Source organism: Columba livia, chromosome 2, assembly GCF_036013475.1.
Source record: "Columba livia isolate bColLiv1 breed racing homer chromosome 2, bColLiv1.pat.W.v2, whole genome shotgun sequence".
NCBI classification, from domain to species: domain Eukaryota; kingdom Metazoa; phylum Chordata; class Aves; order Columbiformes; family Columbidae; genus Columba; species Columba livia.
The window spans coordinates 76041842-76055008 of NC_088603.1; the positions used below are offsets into that span (position 1 = coordinate 76041842).

At 45.8% G+C, this 13167-nt stretch overlaps 1 protein-coding gene across 8 annotated transcripts in view; it reads left to right on the forward strand.

The window, feature by feature from the left end:
* The window catches only part of RNF152 (ring finger protein 152), a 74573-nt gene that overhangs the window by 56274 nt on the left and 5132 nt on the right, over window positions 1–13167 (forward strand). The window contains exon 2 of one of the 8 annotated variants that reach the window (XM_065052581.1): window positions 5235–5561. The exons of the other annotated variants lie outside the window; for them this stretch is intronic. The gene's annotated coding sequence lies outside the window, so the exon portion shown is untranslated. The remainder of the gene's footprint in view (window positions 1–5234; window positions 5562–13167) is intronic. 8 annotated transcript variants of the gene reach the window in all.

Sequence of the window (13167 nt, forward strand, 5' to 3'; positions counted from 1 at the left end):
TCCCGTTAACTTCTGAGGCTAATGTCAGGCCGTGCACTTTGCAACTTGTTTGAACTGGGGCTTGTGGATTGTTTATCGTCACAGGTAGAAACATGGGGTTTGGAAAAGTATTGGAAGGAATTATTTACCCAATGTAGACTGGTAAATCTCTTTTGGAGGCTTTTGCTGGTATAAAGACAGAGAGATAAATCACAAAATGGGAAATCATCAATATATATGCAGTTCAGGTTTGGTCTAACTGTGCTTGTGATCCATATTTGCAGTGAGAGTTGGACTGTTCCCAAAATTCAGGAAGTGAGGGTGGTATTAATATTACTAGCAGACAGAGTGTTACAGGGTGAATGATTAGCTTCCTATAAGAAAGGAGCTTTTGGACCAGTTCCAGTTCCTTCTGGTGTAGTCTGCAAACCAAGATGACCAGTGCCATGACCTGGAGTAGCTGTAGTGCTTATCAAAAACCAAAAATGCATGAAGATCACCATTTGTCTGCATTAAGAAATGACATAGCAGTTGACCTTGAGGAAGTATATTGGTTGGTTATCTTCCACTCTCTTGTGAGGATAAGCTCTTGGAAGTGGTTATTTTGTGTTAAGGCATCTGTTACACCTTTTCTCTTGATAAACAGGGGACTTTACTCCCTTGCCCTGCCTACTTAGCTGATTTCAGGAGAAAGGTAAAGAGATGAAAAAAGCTTCCCCTCCCCACCATTTAATTCTCCTTCAAACCTTATTCTGCATTTTTATGGCCTATGAAATAAGAGAATTTCCTTATGTTTTGTGGCTTCTAAAAAATATTTTCCAATTTCTTAATCCCATCTATTTCAATGTGAAAAGATTAATTATTTTGATTCCCCTCTGTTGCCTTTTTTGTTTCATTCTTTCTTCTAAAGCGTAAAAAGAAACAACCCCTTCCCACACCCAGACAAAACAAACCCCAAACCATACTAGCAAACCTTGAGAGCAACCGTGTGGTGATGAGGGTCTCAGAATCACGTCCTCAGGCAGCTGTGCTGGGTGAGTGCAGAGCGTGTTAAGCAGATGGGGCATACAAGGTGGGACCACAGAGCAGAGATGTGACAATTAAAAACTCATTTGAAGGATTTCTGTTTTCTGTGGTAGGTGTGAAATTGAGTTTTCAGATTTTTGCACCGTATAGGCAATGTATGAACGTGTGAGGATGGATTCCTTTCTCTCCTCCTCTGTTTGGGCCCATGGGCAGGTAGGTTTTGACCTAGTTTTATCAAAACCCACTCAGTGACCTCAGAGGGCTGTAGCACTCTCTCCTGTAATTATAGATCGGTGTCTTAATGCACTAATTCAAGCTCAGTCACTCAATTGCCCAGTGACCTGTATCAGTGAGAAACGTCTGCATTTGAGATTTATTTAAAATTACTTTTTTTTTTTTTTTTATGGTGTATTTTATAAGTCTAATACCAAATCCTTAGGGGAGGGAGGGAAGAATATTTTAATTAAGTTTATCTTCAGGTATCAGGCAAATTCTATCAATGGCAGATGAAGCATGAAGCTCTAATAGGAGAGCAAAATTTGTCATTTAAGTGATCAGGTGCTTCATGCCTCTCAGCATTTTGAATGCCACAGAATTCTGTCATGTTGTCATAAATGAAAATATCTTGGAAAGAAGATGTTGCATTGCATTTAACAGCTGTTACAGAGGGTGAGTTTAACACTCACAGGTTTCTTTTTTGCTTGGGCGAAGCTCCTCCTGTAAGGTTGTGGTGTTTTGGCCTCAGTGATTTAAACTGTGACTTTAAGTTCGGGAAGCAACTTCTAAATCCGCTTTGCCAACTACCTGCTCCTTATATCCTGATCATAATTAACTACTTATCTGGGGGTGAGAGGTAGATTTCTTTTCATGCCACTCTTCCCACCCTCATTCCTCTTGATGTCAGTTTGAATGACAAATGGGTCTCTCACTTGGTAGTGGAAAAACTGTGGCTTTTAATTTCTCTCACCCTGGGGTTTAGGAGTCAGTCAGGCCTAATTAAGAGCAGCTAGCAAAACTGAAGAAGTGCTAATGGCCCTGCAAGTGTTGTGCTCAGAGTGGGCGGTAGGAATGAGCACCCATCCCTCGGGATGCTTTCTTTGACCGCTGGAGATTTTGCTTATTTGCAAATTGGGAAGGAACCTTTCAATATCCTCTGCAGGGAAATTTTCAGATTTGGGATGTTTTAGGACCACAGTCAGGTCTCTCATCCTGTCAGTGCACCCCTCATGCAGGAAGAGAAGCACTAGGACTTGGGGACAGCAGAAGTGACAAGGACTATCTTCACACTCCTCTGGGGGCAGAGCTGCACCCTGGGGTCCCCAGGGCTCTGCCAGGCTGGAGAGAGCCCAGGAGATGGTGGGGAAAAGTAGCTCTGGAGGAGCTTGACAAGTGACCTTGTCAAAAACCTGCAGATGGTCAGAGTTGGGCTGGTGAGGAGCAGGTCAGACTAGGTGGAAAGGAGAGCTGTCTGCTTTTTGTCCCTGCATGTCTGAATCATTTCTGTGGAATATTCTGATTTCAAATAGTGTTTCTCAATCATAAAGCACCTTGCGTGAAACTGTGTGATGAACGTGGCTGTGCTGTTTTGACTCAGCAGTAAGAAACTGTACCCGTTGTTTGCTGACCTGGCACGTTGCAGGTGATTAGTAGTGTTTGCTGTTGGAACAAAGTGCAGCTTATCCTGGTCATATTTGACCAAAATAAGGTCTTTGGAGCCAGGGAATGTGGACGTGTCAAAGTTTGCAGATAAAAGGAGGAAGCAGCGCAGCTGATGACGTGAGATGGAACAACCAGCGGCATGTGAGTCTCTCTCTGTTTTCTATGAACACCAAAGGCTGGTGTTGCCAGCTGATCTGTTTTTGCTCCCAAAATGTAAACTTCTACATCTAGTTGCCTTTCTTCAGGTGAACTTTCTGTCTGTGTCTCCTGTTGCTAGGGCTGGCTGGTGACAATTTCTAAGGTAAATGTTGTGGGACAATACCTTGCAACTCGTCTCCTTTTTGTGACCCACCTCCGCTGGCTCAGCTGCCAGAGAGATGGGAGGCAGGACAGCTGCAGTGCTGTTGAGATCATCCAGAGCAGATTCCATCGGCATGGATCCCCTGGCGCTGTTTCATAGCATGTTGTAGGCTCATATATCACAGTTCCACTCAGCTCTGTTTTTTGTGGCTTTATGCATTTGGGAATGTGTATACCTGATTCTCATCTTGGCAAGGGCTGGGCTAAAGCTGAAGGATCAATGCCAACTTGCAGTGGCTAAAGATTTGGCCAAATTAAAACACTTCCGTTCTGCAATTTTCGTGTGCAGTTGTGAATAACTAAATGGAGAGGGTGGTGGGTGTGGGCTGCCTGACATAGAGGAAGGTGCCTGGAAAATAGGTGTAATAATTCTGGAGAGAAGAATGGATTAACTTTGTTGTCGTATTGTTAGTTTTATGTCCTTCAAAATGTATACAGTCTGTCAGTTGTAATCTACATGATGGATGAACTGTGTCCATGGAGATGCTTTAACTTCTGGATCACAAGTTCTTGTGATTTTCATGGTTTGTGGAAAAGCTGATATGTTCAATGAGAGCCACAAAAAATCTCAGGCATACCATGGAGATCCTGCCAGCTGTGAGAGATGGGAAGAAACAGGTGTTTTTCTGAGCTTTGTTGATTCACTGTTGAGAAAAAAAAGAATCTGTCCAGAACCTGTCACTTACGCCTGGTGGCTCATGAGGTGAAAAGTGCAGCTGTGCTGAAGTTGTCCAAGAGCTTTGAGGCAATATGGATGGTGTTGCATGACCTTGGACCAACTGCTTTGTCCCTCAGCACTTCTTTGCTTACATGATGAAAGGATATAATGATTATAATACCTCTCTCTTAACAAGGGTGTTGTGATGAATAAATTAATTAATTGTGCCGTTCTCAGTTACTATGGTAATTAGTGCTATAGAACAGCCTAAAAATAAATAGGATCATTTAGTGAAGGTTATTCAGGGGAAATCAGGTAATACGTCCTTGGCATTTGCAACAGCCCCAGTGGGATTTGTTCAAACATGAATTTGTGGAAAACATACACAGGTGCTCAATTTTGTGGCAGAAATGCTTCCAAATATTAAATATGTTCCTTCCTCCTCACTATCAGTTTGAAGCTACTTTAGCACACATTTCCTTCAATATCTGTGGGCAGATGATTCTTGCAATTAGTTTAGCTGTTGAGAACAGTACCTTCCCCACCCCCATCTCCTTTCCAGCCTAAGGGCACCTGAAATGAACGCATTTTTCTTCGTCATAAATCATACATACTTGGTAATACTGTCAAAGAATTCTTAATGTGTTTGGGGAGTTTACGTAATGAATCTTCCTTGAGAAAGGTGAAGTATCATCAGTGCACTTCCTTGCCGAGAGTCTTGCTAACCTTGCCGTACAGCATGTAGAACATGCCTGAAATACATGCATAGGTCTGTGCAAAGTTTTTGAGGCTTTCTTTCAGTGATCAGCTAAGTACATCAGCATGCCACAGAGCCAGTCTTTAAAAATGTGAGATGATGTTTAATCTTCTGTGAATGGTATTGCATTCCACAGACATCATGAAAGTATAGACTTGGGGCTTTCAAGTTAGTATAGAGTCCTAATAAGTTAGGAAGTTTGTGTGAAGATTGTTCTGAGTTCTCCAGTGGAGGCTGTAGCTCTTCCAAGTCTGTGGTTTCCATTGCTTAGTACCACTGGGGTTGTCCTTACATAGAAAAAAATATTGTGTCAGTAGGCAAGGATTTGCCATTATTTTCTTCTCTGTCTTGTAGTCCAGTTCCTGTCATGGATGTTCAGTGTCTTCCTTTGCACTGGGTTCCAAAAATAGTTGTATTTTCTGATCTGGCCCGTTGGGGACTACTTTATAGTTAGGGTTTGTGCAGAGCTTTCTCTGCAGCAAACCTGCGCTTTCTTCTCCCACTTGCTGTTTGTAGCTGTGGTCCACGAGCTGCCACAACCTTCATCTGTTCACCTCATGCAGCACCTCCCTACATTGTACTGGCAAGCTATGAACTCCAAGAGTGCAACAAATGCCCCTTCCCCCTTCTTGGGGAGTAGGAAGCTGATGCCTTGACATTCCTGGCCTCCTTCCTTCCTGCTCACCTGAAAAAAGGGAGCTTGGGTCTCTGCTGTGGCCTCCTATAAGGTACCAGCAGAACAGATGGCCTGATTGACAAACAGCTGAAACACCTGTTGTTTTTCTTTTTCTCCAGACGTTTATTGCTCGAGTCACGCGATCATTTCTCAAATCTTAAAAACTGGCTTGTACAGAGGGCAGCCCAAATCTGCAAGGAGGACCTTTGTGCCGTGCTCTCAGCCACCCAGCTGTACCTTGATCTTCTGCTGCAGGAGTCATCAGAACTGCAGGTTCCTCCCTGGCTCTCTGTAACAGCTTGCGGATCTCTTGTCCCACTGGCCAGTGGCAGCCCCGTGGATGTTGGGCAGACCCACAGCAAGAGGAAGAGCGTGTGGGAGAGGCAGAGAGGTCTCCTGGTGCTGCTTTGCAAGGCCTCTGTCTTCTTGCTTCCTTTGCTCCTGCTGTACGTTTATGATGTTGGAGTTTTGGCGTTTGTGGGTTTTCATACCCAGTTAGTTTTTATTTGTGTTACTAGTTAGATCTCAGCCATGAAGAGCTTCGAGCTGCTATCAGGTTTGTGCCGGGCAGAGTCACTACTCGCAGCTGCAGTTGCTTTTGTCTGTGTGGGTGGTTTCACTGTCACATTCCCCAGCCCTCCCTCTATCCACACAGACATACGCTGTCTCTCTTGCAGGGACCTACAGCTATCCCTGACAGTCTTTTCCGATTCTTCGCCCCGGACCCCATTTTCCTGTCAACAGTCCCCTCGCCCTCTTTGCTGTCACTGAGTGACAAGGGCAAATAATGAGGAAAAAATGTTTTTGGCTGACACTGACCTCAGCCGTGCCCTCACGTGCAGCCTGGCTGCCTCTTGGTCTTGGTGTTAAAGCCCTGGGAAGAGTCCAGTCTGAGTAAGTGTTGAGCAAGGTGCTCACCTGTGATAGCTCAGTACCCCTGACTGGTATGGAATTCAGTCCCCATTCCAAGAGGAGGACTGCTGCAGTATTAAATCTTGGCATAGTTATTAAAGTGAAGTGGTAGAGAAATACTAAGAGAGCTCCTGTGGCTTTTTTCCTTCCAAACTACATATTACAAAATGAATCCAATAGATATTATGCAGTTTGACTCTAGATGATGGCCTGACTTTCTTTTATCCCCCAAATTAATCTGTGGCAGAATTTAGGAGGGTTGTGGGGCTTTCAGTACGTACGATTGGGAATAAAGTGGCGTTGCTCCCATGAAGCTTCATATTCAACCTTTGCACAAGGCAGTGTCAGCAAAGGCCAAGGGGTTAGATGGCTGTGGCTACTCTTTAACTTGTCTTTAGACGTTTGCTGAAGGAATCATACTAACCTCTCTGCTCACCTGTTGTTACTACTGATCTGTCAAAATACACCTCCGATCGTTAAATATGAGACATTTTTGGAAAGTAACAAATGTCATAATTCAGTGTAGGAATATGCACAATGCAACCTTGTCACTTGAAATAATGTTTATAGTTGTTCTTTTGGGAAAAAGAAAAAAAAAATAAAAAGGAAAGGGAAAGAAAAAAGTAACTTCAAGACACACAGTTGGAAAGTGACTGTTTCCTTGATTCAGAACCAGGTCAAAATGGGGTTGCGACTATATTTACAGGTTCTGAACAATGTATGTCATGTAGGTGGTAAGCTTTATCTTAACTTTTTAATGTGTCTCTGTTCTTTTCCTTTTTCTTCCTATAGATTGCAGATTACACTAGTGCTTTAAAACTCTGACCTCCTGGAGAAATTCTTCACAGCATTACTTAGCGTTCAAACCAACCGAGACCTTCTCTTTGGGATGGATGTTCTTTTTCCTTAGGGTGCTGTTTGCCTGGAGGTGACTTCTGTTTTCTTCTGCAGTTCTGAATACCTCATGTCATTCTCTCCTAGTGCTGATCTTTTACCCTGTCACTGGGACAGGGATGAGTGGCTTGATAGCACATGAGTATGTGACACCTGGACAAGGATCTGAGGTCAGAAAAATGATCTTGATCCCAATCACATTCACATCAATAGAAACTGGTTTACCTTCAGCACTGTAAGTGGAGAGAGATGATTGTGGGTGACAGCTAAATGAGATTGGAGAACTTCCTCAGTCAGTCCATTGACATCCAAAATACAGAGAGCAGAGCTTCTATGCAGAGATACTGATATACATCTGCAGAAGGAGTGCTTCCACTCTATTTTTAAACATAAGCCTTACCTTCTGAATTTCCAGACATTGGGGCTTTTTCTCATAATAATACTGCAGTATTGTTATACCTGGGTTTTTTTGGATAGATTTGCAGATATAGTAGATGACAGTTGCCTCTTGTAATGTTTGACTTGTAATGTTTGTAATGTTTGGCTTGGGTGGTGCCTAACTGTGAAGATTTTGTATGGTTACTTCTGTGCAAGATATAAAACTGCTGGGTTGCTCGTGGCTGAAAACTGAATCTGATGGCTTCAGTGATTCCCTTCTGAGTTCCTATAACTAATTTCTAATCTGACCTTTGTCTCTTAGTGTTTTTCAGCCAGGAGTTGCCTAACATTGTGGATAGCTCTCTTTGTTTTTCTCTCTTAGGTACTCCATAGTCATTTAATAACCCTTTCTGACAGTCTTCCCTTGTGCTGGCCTGTGCCGTAGTGGTGCGGAGACAGTATCTCTACTCAATTTCTCCCACTTTTCTTCGGTGTGGCCTGCACAGGGTTGGTGTATACACAGCCCAATCGGCTGCAGCATTGAGCTCCATCTGCACTCACGGCCAGCAGGTCAAGGGAGGTTCTCCTCTGGCTCTTCTCTGCCCTGGTGAGGCTGCATCTGGAGTACTGTGTCCAGTTCTGGGCTCCCCAGTTTAAGAAAGACAAGGAATTACTCGAGAGAGTCCAGCACAGTGCTGCAAAGACAATTAGGGCTGGTTTTCAGTGGTGCCCACCAACAGGGTGAGGGCCAGTGGCCACAGGCTGAAACACAGGAGGTTCCACCTAAACACAAGGAGAAACGTCTTGTCTTGGAGGGTGCCAGAGCCCTGGAGCAGGCTGCCCAGAGAGGTTGTGGAGTCTCCTTCTGGAGACATTCAGAACCCACCTGGAAACATTCCGGTGTGATCTGCTTTAGCAGGTGGGTTGGAATAGATGTTCTCCAGAGGTCCCTTCCAACCCCAACCATTCTGTGATTCTGTAGAGTATCTGTTAACACCATGTGTAATATGGTGCTGGTGTGGGGCAGGTGCGGGATGGACCTGTACTAGCTTCATGCTGGTGGGGGTCTCTCCCAGCGGTGGCCTCTGTGCCTCCTCCAGGCAGAGCATCCCGGACGTGCTGTTCAGGCACGTGCCATTGCCCATGTTTCACAAGCTCCTGCCTTCATAACTGCAGCCCCTGCTCCCTCCTGAGTCAGGATTGTCACTGTGTGTTTGCTGAAGCGCCTTGTGAGCCAAAATCTGCTGCTGTTACAAAATCAGCAGCAGGGCCAGTTCCACTGATGTCGTTGATATCAGTTGTTAGTATCCGAAGAGATGACGTGTATTCTGTTTTCCCTGTTCAAACACTGGTAACTGCCAGAAGCAGGATATGGGACAGTGTGCTCCAGAGGGTTGTCCTGCATAGCAAATCCCATGTCTGTGCCTGCATTCTCTTCTTGAACTATGTTATTTCTGGTTTACTGATGTCACCCATTGATTAACATGTTGCAGCCTCATTGCAGTGATCCATAGGGATGAGCAAGAAATATTTCTATGGAAGGGAAAAAGTCCTCTGACAGCTGTGGTCCTCAGGTGTTAACCCTGTTTTGGGAATAACATTGCAATAAGATAAGATCAAAGGTCACCATGCAAGTATTTTGGGCTTGCTTTATTGTGTTCTCTGAATGTGGATTCTGGCTGATACTTCCTCAAATACAGCAAGGAAGGCAAAGTAGAAAGCTGTAAAAATGTCGCACCTACATATTTATCGTGTGTTGGAGTGACCAAAATCAAACATAGCTAAACAACTCACTGTGAAAGTAAACGCAACAGCTTATTTTGAGTAACTATAAGAAATAAGTGGGGGAAATGTGAAGAATCCCTTTATAATGAATAGTTTAGAACAAGGCAAATAGTTTAGAGTAAGTCTGTCGGGCAGAAGGGGGAGACCCAAGACAGCACCTGCCCTGTTGCTGTCGGGCAGAGATGGGGGACCGAAAAGATAAGGAGGGTTGGAAGTGAGTTCCGGTTCGGTGTCACGGGTAACCCAGCTCCCCACCTGCTTTGCTTCCCCAGGTGCCCCTGTGTAATAGGTTTGAGGCCCTGGATCTTGAAGAAGAGGTAGGTGAGGATGTGGTGCAAGGCCCATCTACAAGGTCACATAGGAAGAGGCAGTTGACTCCACACCTCAAGACCAGCTCAGATAAGAAAGAAAGAAGGGTAATTGTAGTAGGCGATTCCCTTCTGAGAGGGACAGAGGGCCCAATATGCAGAGTTGACTCTCATCATAGGGAAGTTTGTAGTCTACCAGGATCCTGGATCAGGGACATCACCAGGGCGCTCCCCATCCTGGTGTACCCAACAGACTACTACCCACTGCTGATCTTCCAGACAGGTGGGGAGGAAGCTGCTTCCCGTAGTCTGAGGGGAATGAAGAAAGATTTCAAGGCCTTGGGACAGGTGGTAAAAGAGTTTGCGGTGCAAGTCTTTTTCTCTTCCCTCCTTCCATTTTTGGGTGCTGATGTGGGATGGAATAGAATTCAGTCCATAAATGATTGGCTACAAGACTGGTGCTACAGGCAGGGCTTTGGATTCTTTGATAACAGCTGGTTTTATACGTGGGAAAGTTTTATCTCACAGGGGCAAAAGTATGCTGGGACAGGAATGAGTAGGGCTCATTTGGAGAGCTTTAAACTAGACTCGAAGGGGGATAGGGTTGTAGCTGGGCTTGCATCAGTGGGGCAGCACTCTAAAGTTGATGAAGGCTGGGAGGCCTCCCATATCCCTAGGGTGGAATCAGTGTGCTCAGCTCGCTCTCTGAAATGCCTGTACACCAATGCACGCAGCATGGGGAATAAGCAGGAGGAGTTAGAAACCTGTGTTTGGGCAGGAGATTATGATCGGGTGGCAGTTACAGAGACATGGTGGGACAGCTCACATGACTGGAATGTGGTCATGGATGGCTATGTCCTTTTCAGGAAAGACAGGCCAGCCAGGCGAGGTGGTGGAGTCAGTCTTTACGTGAGAGAGCAACTACTATGTATTGAGTATTGTCCAGGCATGGATGAGGGGCGAGTTGAGAGTCTATGGGTGAGAATTAAGGGTCAGGCTGGCAGGGGTGATACTGTTGCGGGTGTCTGTTACAGGCCACCAGATCAGGCTGAGGAAGTTGATGAGGCCTTCTACAGACAGCTGAGAGCAGCCTCACAATCACAGGCCCTGGTTATTGTGGGGGATTTTAACTTCCCAGATGTTCACTGGAAGGACAACCAGCCACAGTCTAGGAGGTTGCTCCAGTGCATTGACGATAACTTTCTGATGCAAATGGTGGAGGTGCCAACTGGGAGACGTGCACTGCTGGATCTCATCCTCACAAACAAGGAGGGTCTGGTTGAAGTGGTAAAGACTGAGGGCTGCCTTGTCTGCAGCAACCATGAGATGGTGGAGTTCAGGATCTCATGTGTCAGGAACAGAATACCAAGCAGAATTGCAGCCCTGGACTTCAGTAGGGACAACTTTGGCCTTTTCAAGGAATTGCTAGGGGAAATCCCATGGAAAAGGGTATTTAAAGGTAAAGGGGCCCAAGATAGCTGGTTAGTGTTCAGGGTCTGCTTCTACCAGGCACAAGATCAGAGCATCCTGACATGTAGGAAGTCAAGGAAGGGAGCCAGGAGACCTGTGTGGTTAAACAGGGAAACTGCTGCGTAAGCTCAAGTGGAAGAGGAGAGTTTATAGATCATGGAAGGAGGGGCTGGCCACTTGGGAAGAATATATGGCTGTTTTCAGAGGGTGTAGGGAGGCAACCAGGAAAGCTAGGGCCTCCTTAGAATTAAACCTGGAGAAAGGGGTCAAGGACAACAGGAAGAGCTTCTTCAAATACGTAGCAGATAAAACTAACACTAGAGGCAATGTAAGCTCACTGATGAGTGGGGTGGGTGCCCTGGTGACAGAAGATACAGAGAAGGCAGAGTTACTGAACGCCTTCTTTGTCTCTGTCTACTCTGCCAGAGACTGTCCTGAGGAGGCCCGTACCGCTGGGGCCGCAGCGGATGTCAGGACAGTGGAGGAGTTTTCCTCGGTTGATGAGGACTGTGTTAGGGAGCAATTAAGCAATCTGGACGTCCATAAATCCATGGGTCCAGATGGAATGCACCTATGGGTGCTGAGGGAGCTGGCTGAGGTCATTGCTAGATCACTCTCCATCATCTTTGCTAAGTCGTGGGAAATGGGAGAGGTGCCTGAGGACTGGAGGAAAGCAAATGTCACTCCAGTCTTCAAAAAGGGCAAGAAGGAGGATCCAGGTAACTATAGACGGTCAGCCTCACCTCCATCCCTGGAAAAGTGATGGAGCAACTTATCCTTGGAGCACTCTCAAGGCATATCAAGGATAAGAATATAATTAGGGGCAATCAGTATGGCTTCACCAAGGAGATGCTTAACCAACCTCATAGCCTTTTATGTGGACATAACCAGGTGGATAGATGGTGGCAAAGCAGTAGACGTGGTCTATCTTGATTTTAGTAAAGCATTTGACACAGTCTCCCACAGCATCCTTACAGCTAAACTGAGGGAGTGTGGTCTGGACGATCAGGTAGTGAGGTGGATGGGGAACTGGCTGAAGGAAAGAAGCCAGAGAATCGTGGTCAATGGGACAGAGTCTAGTTGAGGCTTGTATCTAGTGGAGTCCCTCAAGGGTCGGTACTGGGACCAGAACTATTCAATATATTAATCAGTGACTTGGATGAGGGAATAGAGTGTACTATCAGCAAGTTTGCTGGTGACACCAAGCTGGGAGGAGCGGCTGACACACCAGAAGGCTGTGCTGCCATCCAGCGAGACCTGGACAGGCTGCAGAGCTGGATGGGAAAAATGTAATGAAATATAACAAGGACAAGTGTAGAGTCTTGCATCTGGGCAGGAACAACCCCAGGTTCCAGTATAAGTTAGGGAATGACCTATTAGAGAGCAGCATAGGGGAAAGGGACCTGGGGGTCCTGGTGGACAGCAGGATGACCATGAGCCAGCACTGTGCCCTTGTGGCCAGGAAGGCCAATGGCAGGTAGGTCGAGAGAGGTTCTCCTTCCCCTTTACTCTGCCCTGGTGAGATCGCATCTGAAATATTGTGTCCAGTTTTGGGCCCCTCAGCTCAAGAAGGTCAGGGAACTGCTGGAGACAGTCCAGCGCAGAGCCACGGAGATGATAAGGGAGTGGAGCATCTCCCTTATGAAGAAAGGCTGAGGGAGCTGGGTCTCTGTGGCTTGGAGGAGACTGAGAGGTGACCCCATTAATGTTTATAAATATGGAAAGAGTGAGTGTCATGAGGATGGAGCCAGGCTCTTCTTGGTGACAACCAGTGATAGGACAAGGGGTAATTGGTTCAAACTGGAACACAAGAGGTTCCACTTAAGTTTGAGAAGAAACTTCTTCTCAGTGAGGGTGACAGAGCACTGGAACAGGCTGCCCAGGGAGGTTGTGGAGTCTCCTACTCTGGAGACATTCAAAACCTGCCTGGACACATTCCTGCTCTGGCAGGGGGATTGGACTAGATGATCTTTTGAGGTCCCTTCCAATCCCTAACATTCTGTGATTCTGTGTGATTTTGTGAAGGCTAGTAACAAGTTGTCTTTAATTCAGTGCATTAACAAATTGATTTCCGTGGTATTTGGTGATCCTGGGTCTAAACAGAGCCTTTTGTCTTGAGTAAAGTTTTCATTGGTGGAGAAGATGTATGTTTCAGAGGGCCAGGTGCAACAAATGGCTCGCATAACCAGGCAAACAGCTTGATTGGAAACCATGCCATTAGTTTTGGTTGTGTGCAGATGTGGGCATATGACTATAATTACTTGGTTGCTCATTCATGCACAGGCATCAGTTCAGGAGCCTGTGG